At 34.1% G+C, this 5,740-nt stretch overlaps 1 long non-coding RNA gene across 1 annotated transcript; it reads right to left on the reverse strand.

Annotated features, from left to right (window-relative positions):
* Positions 1–220: 220 nt before the first annotated feature.
* Positions 221–4,794, reverse strand: LOC136848156 (uncharacterized). The gene is made up of 3 exons (XR_010855954.1): positions 4,640–4,794; positions 4,033–4,146; positions 221–462 (listed from the first exon to the last, which is right to left on the reverse strand). It is a non-coding gene; the product is annotated as an uncharacterized lncRNA (long non-coding RNA).
* Between the last annotated feature and the right edge of the window lie 946 nt (positions 4,795–5,740).

The raw sequence follows: 5,740 nt of genomic DNA on the forward strand, positions 1-5,740 counted from the left end.
AAGCATCTAATCAGTTTTCAAGCATCTAATCAGTTTTCAAGCATCTAATCAGTTTTCAAGCATCTAATCAGTTTTCTACAGCGATAAGAAAATTATTCTCAACTTTCATAATTAAACCACATTCGTTACCCAGCTGACTCTCATTCAAATATACGTCTAAACATCAGCCACCTAACTATCAGTCCCACATTACAAAACCCTAGGATATCAATCACCGAAGAATAAACAAAAAGCTTTATTTAGTCTTAGAAATAAAGATTTCAACCCACAATCCCTTCGTTGCAATTGGGCTTGTAGCCATCCCAGATGGTTTACTGAAATAACATTGTGTAGCTGAAATAACATTGTGTAGCTTGAGGTTGGTAATTTATAAGTTTACTCAGGCTTCTCAAGTTTTCTTGATGTTGTAGTTGTGACCTTATGCCAGCAAGGGTTTCTACTCCTTGAGTAACCCGTAAGCCTCTGTTGGGAGTAGTTAAGATGTAACATGTAAAAAGTACATAGCAATAGGTACATAGCAATAGGTACATAGCAATAGGTACATAGCAATAGGTACATAGCAATAGGAAGTCTTTAAACTATATAGTGGCAAATTTGTTTAGTTTGGTAATCTATTTTTTAAAGTTACTCTTAATAAAGGCTTAGTCGGGATCAACGGATTTCAAGAGCTGCTTTAAAATTTCTTTAAAGATTTCTTTAGGAAAATTTATTTAGAATAAATCACTGAAATATTAAATTTAAGGATGAAGACTATTTTCCAATAGGAATATAATCTTGAGAAATTATCTTAAGCGCAGTTACGTAAACTAAACAAAACTTTACCCGACTCGCTCAAAAATAAAGGTAATTTGCTGTATTATAAGCATGTTGGTAGTATGGAGATAGTAATCAAAGTTGGCATGAAGCCATTAAAGTTCAACAATACAACTTGGTAATTTTACAGTCTACTAAACCAGAGTCACTGCAAGCTGACTATTCTTGATAAAACCAGGATCACTAATATTCCTTATCTAACAATACGATAAGCCTAAGTGTATATCTAAAAGCTACTGGCAGGTATCCTTCCAATTTTAAAATCTAGCTCTTTCAACCTCTAACAGTGTGATCTTCAGCCTCAGTCTGACAGACAGCATAATCCTAGCATGACACCACCACCTCATTACACAGCTTTTTGATAAGACCGCAGCCTAGTGGGAATCATTCTCCTGGTCTAAGCGAAGCCCAATTTTGTTCTCCGGATGAAAGTCAGTTATCAGATCAGTAACAGCAATCATTTGCATACCTATCAGTCTGCAATTCTTGTTTAAACCCAAAGATCCCCCAAATGAATAAACTACAGAAGTCATATATACTGTTGACTTTAAAAATTGTAAATATAGAAAAAAAAACCTACACCCTTCACGAAAACCAAGCAGATTAAATTCCCAAGAATCTCATGTTCTGGTGAAACCGTTTATAAAGGTACTCTGGCGATTCACCTATTGCGTGGTGCATACTTCCTGTCCGCTGACACTGCGACAACCACAAAACTTTTGGCCTCATAAAGTGAAGTAAATTGCAGCCTCTAAGCTTTGCTTGGGCTTTATTAAGCTAATTGCTGACTACCTGATAATACCGCAACTCAATGCAACTTAAACCTTTCTCTGCTTCTAGTGATGTGTCAGCTACGTTTTGATCCCTGTCCGCGAATTACTTTGTTTACCAGCTATAGGACAAAGTTAAATACTTTATGTTCATTTGACAACAAAGTGGAACGACAGCCTCAAATACCAAACCTCACAGCACTTCAGTTTAAGCAACGAGTCACAAAAAACTCAGAAAATTTCTTAAAGAACTACAAACAAAAAAAAGTAAATTTTTTATGACAACGTCAAGCACTTGCTAAAAGAATACAAGTACTGCACAACTAGACTAAAAAACTGTACCTGCGTAAGCTAATACTTCTAAAGACACACCTGAACGAAAAACTACCTGCATAAGCTAATAGTTTTAAAGACACCTGAACGAAAAACTACCTGCATAAGCTAACAGATCTAAAGACACACCTGAACGAAAAACAAACTGCGTAAGCTAATAGTTTTAAAGACACCTGAACGAAAAACTACCTGCATAAGCTAACAGATCTAAAGACACACCTGAACGAAAAACAAACTGCGTAAGCTAATAGTTTTAAAGACACCTGAACGAAAAACTACCTGCACAAGTTAATAGTTTTAAAGACACTTGAACGAAAAACTACCTGCATAAGCTAATAGTTTTAAAGACACCTGAACGAAAAACTACCTGCATAAGCTAATAGTTTTAAAGACACCTGAACGAAAAACTACCTGCATAAACTAATAGTTTTAAAGACACCTGAACGAAAAACAAACTGCATAAGCTAATAGTTTTAAAGACACCTGAACGAAAAACTACCTGCATAGGCTAATAGTTTTAAAGACACCTGAACGAAAAACTACCTGCATAAACTAATAGTTTTAAAGACACCTGAACGAAAAACTACCTGCATAAGCTAATAGTTTTAAAGACACCTGAACGAAAAACTACCTGCATAAGCTAATAGTTTTAAAGACACCTGAACGAAAAACTACCTGCATAAGCTAATAGTTTTAAAGACACCTGAACGAAAAACAAACTGCATAAGCTAATTGTTCTAGAAAACACCTGCTAAAACACCTTTCTGATCAGCCTTTACAGAATAAGCATTAGGGAATCTGGAAAAAAAAAACTAGCGGATCTGTGCATGGTAGACATTGTCTACCATGCACAGTCCTTGGACCACCTTTGCCGACGCAGCTCAGCCACCCCGACAAAGGTGGCCCCATTTTATTGTTAGACAAAAATGAACATTTAAACAGTTTCAAAGAGCTAAAGTCATATCTTAAGAACACAAACCTACCTAAATTTTACAAGTCTCATTAATGAGCTAAAGTCAGGTTTTAAGAAGGCTAAATAAATTTTATAACATTTCCATTAATGAGCTAAAGTCATGTTTTAAGAAAACTATAAAAACCTAGACCAATATTAGAACTCTCCCGTTAATGAGCTAAAGTAACGTTGAGAACACCATAAAAGTAACCTAAATTTTACAACAGTCCCATTAATGAGCTAGCCATGTTTTAAGAAAACTATAAAAGTAACCTAAATTTTACAACAGTCCCATTAAGGAGCTAGTCATATTCTAAGAACACAAACTTAAATTAATTTTAGAACAGTTCCATTACTAACTAGAACAGTTCCGTTACTAACTAAAGTAGTTTTGCGAACAGAACACAATTTTATCACATTTCCGTTAATGAGTTAAAGTCATTCTTTGAGAACACTATAGTATCCTGAGTCAATTTTATAACAGTCCCACTAATGAGCTAAAGCCAGTGTTAACGCTATAAAAGCACTGAATTTTTCAACGGTATTTTGAGAATACTAAAAGTAACCTAAATGAATTTCATAGTTCCATTAATGAGTTGTCATGTTTTAAGAACACCTACATTAAATACCCTAAATTATTTTACAACAGCTCCATAAATGAGCTAAAATCGTGTTTTCAGAAGACTAAACCTTAATTCAGTTTTTTAATAGTTCCATTAAAGAGCTAAAGTCCTGTTTTGAGAACACTAGAAAAGTAACCAACAACTTTACAAGCTCCATGAATTACAATGTTTTAGGGACACCAAATTTAAATTAGTTTCAACAGTTTCATAAATGAGGTACAGTCATGTTTAAAAACACCAAGTAACCTACATTAATTCTACAACACTAATGTTGAGCTAAAGTCATGTTTTAAGAACACACAAAAAAGTAATATTTATCTTTAATTTAATCAATGATCTGGCTAATATTTTTATGGCCTTTGATAAGAATTTAGTAATCTCTCTAAATAGCTCAATGTAAAGGATTTCTGTAAATGCTACAATTTATATAATTATAATTTGGTTCCATACCAAGTCACAAGAAAGTTGGATTCTAGTACTTAAAAATCTAAATATCTTAAACAACCAAATATCTTAAACTAATAAAACTTATAAAACTTACTTTATCCTCAAACTGCTCATTATTCCAAGTCAGTTATTCCCACAGCCACGAGAGATTCAACTAAATTACCACACACTTCGTACGTAAAACTAACACGACGTTATCTCCACTCACCTGAAATAGAAGTTTAAACGTCAGAAATTTCACGGTAGCAAAAGCACTGAAATTAACCAACAGGCTTATTTCATTTAACAAGACTCAAGTTAATAAAATTCTTAACTGTGTTACGCATTGCTGATTTTTATATAACTGCAAAATCATAAATATAACGTGCGTATATGAGAGAGAGAGAGAGAGAGAGAGAGAGAGAGAGAGAGAGAGAGAGAGAGAGAGAGAGAGAGAGAGAGAGACTACTTTTGCGGATAAATAAAACACCATTACCCACTAGTCACCGGATAAATATGAAAAACATAAAACTGGAGCCTAAAATCACGAAGTACTTTCACTGGTATTGGGAAAAAAGACCTTTTACGAATGATAAAAAAAAAAAAAACTTACGAATGATAAAAATAAAAACTGTCTGGTATCACTTTCTTTGAAAGCGAATGACTCCGAGGTAAACTTTGAGAAAGCACAAACTCTCGACCCTACAGATATAATTACTTACCTTACAGTACCTCGCAGATATCTCAGCGTAACGCACCAACAATTCAAGAGAACAAACAAGCAATTCTTAGTAACACATCACAAACAAACAGTTCTTCTTACCAGCAGGAGATTAAATACATATGGCAACGACGACGTCTCCGTCTTGGTTACACCGTTTCCTCGAATTCAAGGATAGCAATTACGCAGGAATTTCAGCTGGCATAATTCTAAACGCGGACGCTAGGTGTAAAGAGTGGGATCGTTTATTTGTTCCAAGCGGTCTGAGTTACTTTTCAGAACACAAAAACTTCTCGTTGTGGGGTTTACCTATTTTACGGCTTTTCCTAACTAATCTCAAAATTGGGTAATTTTGCGGCAGGGAATATTAAAATACTTAAACACCAACAATGATCTGGGTAGACAAGAACGGCAAAAACAATATCTTAGATATTTTTTGTCTTAACGTGCATCGCATTTAAGGAAATCCAAGTCTGAAGATATCCAACTGTCAATTTGTTTATTTTTTGTGTGTGCTTTGTTTACTGATTTGACGTCGGATACCAAGCGTCTGAAATCACACTGCAGCTGCAGGATGGAAATTAAGGTTGTAATGAAAAAGGCCAACCTTTCGGTGTTATTTTTCATTTTTATTTGTATTCTTTAATGACGTGACATCGTGACTCCCTCATATGTATTTTGCTTAAAAAAAAATATATATATAAAATATATATATATATATATATATATATATATATATATATATATATATATATATATATATATATATATATATATATATATATATATATATATATATAATATAACAAAGGGCAAGTCCTAACAAAGAGGCTTACCCAGGAGGAAGAGATAGGTCCTGGCAAAAAAGGAAGAGATAGCCGATGATCACTGATTTCCATCAAGTAAGAAGTGGTGGACTGAATGACGGCAGAAGAGGGTCTGCAAAAGAACTGGTGATACACTCTTTATCGCTTTGTTGAAATATACGAATGGCTGTCTAATTTAGGCACAGACTAATAAAATTAAGCCGTTTCCCTTCCCTAGAAAAACAGTTGATTGATTGAAAAAATTTAACACTGATAGGTATTGAGAAATGTAGAGT

The sequence above is a fragment of the Macrobrachium rosenbergii genome, chromosome 18, assembly GCF_040412425.1.
Source record: "Macrobrachium rosenbergii isolate ZJJX-2024 chromosome 18, ASM4041242v1, whole genome shotgun sequence".
NCBI lineage: Eukaryota > Metazoa > Arthropoda > Malacostraca > Decapoda > Palaemonidae > Macrobrachium > Macrobrachium rosenbergii.